Below are 735 nucleotides of genomic sequence, written 5' to 3'. Positions count from 1 at the left end.
GTGTTCCTATTTCTCCACAGCCTCACCAGCGTCTATTGTTTCCTGACTTTTTAATAATCACCATTCTGACTGGCATGAGATGGTATCACATTGTGGTTTTGATTTGCATTTCTCTGATGATCAATGATGTTGAGTTTTTTTCATGTTTGTTGGGCATGTAAATGTCTTCTTTTGAGAAATGTTTGTTCATATCCTTTGCCTACTTTTTGATGGGGTTGTTTGCTGTTTCCTGTAAAATTGTTTGTCTTGTAAATTCTGGATATTGGACCTTCGTCAGATGGGTAGATTGCAAAAAACACATGGAGTACTTCACGAATTTGTGTGTCATCCTTGCACGGGGGCCAAGCTAATCTCTGTTTCATTCCAATTTTAGTGTATGTGCTGCCAAAGTGAGCACTTAATAATTTTCTATTACTGTGTAACAAATTTCCATAAACTTAGTGCCTTGAAACAATGTAAGTTTGTTATCTCCTAGTTTCCATGTGTCCGAAGCCAGTAAAGCTTAGCTAGACCTATGCTGAGGATCTCCTAAAGCTGGAATCAAGAGACTATCTGAGCTGCATTTCTTCTAGAGCTTAGAGTCTTTTTGTCCAAGTTCATATAGCTGGAAGAATTCAGTTCCTTGTGGCTGTAGGACTGAAGTTCTTGCTTTCTTGGTGGCTGTCCGACAGGGCTGTTGTCAACAAGTACAGGCCACCCAGAGTTCCCAGACACCTGACACTCTCGCAGTTCTTC

General features: G+C 40.4%; 1 non-coding gene across 1 annotated transcript; it reads right to left on the bottom strand.

Annotated features, from left to right (window-relative positions):
• Nucleotides 1-293: 293 nt before the first annotated feature.
• Nucleotides 294-397, bottom strand: LOC129030915 (U6 spliceosomal RNA). The gene has a single exon (XR_008500813.1). It is a non-coding gene; the product is annotated as a U6 spliceosomal RNA (small nuclear RNA).
• Between the last annotated feature and the right edge of the window lie 338 nt (nt 398-735).

The sequence above is a fragment of the Pongo pygmaeus genome, chromosome 12 (assembly GCF_028885625.2).
Source record: "Pongo pygmaeus isolate AG05252 chromosome 12, NHGRI_mPonPyg2-v2.0_pri, whole genome shotgun sequence".
Taxonomy (NCBI): Eukaryota; Metazoa; Chordata; class Mammalia; order Primates; family Hominidae; genus Pongo; species Pongo pygmaeus.
This window is presented reverse-complemented; position numbering and strand designations above follow the sequence as displayed.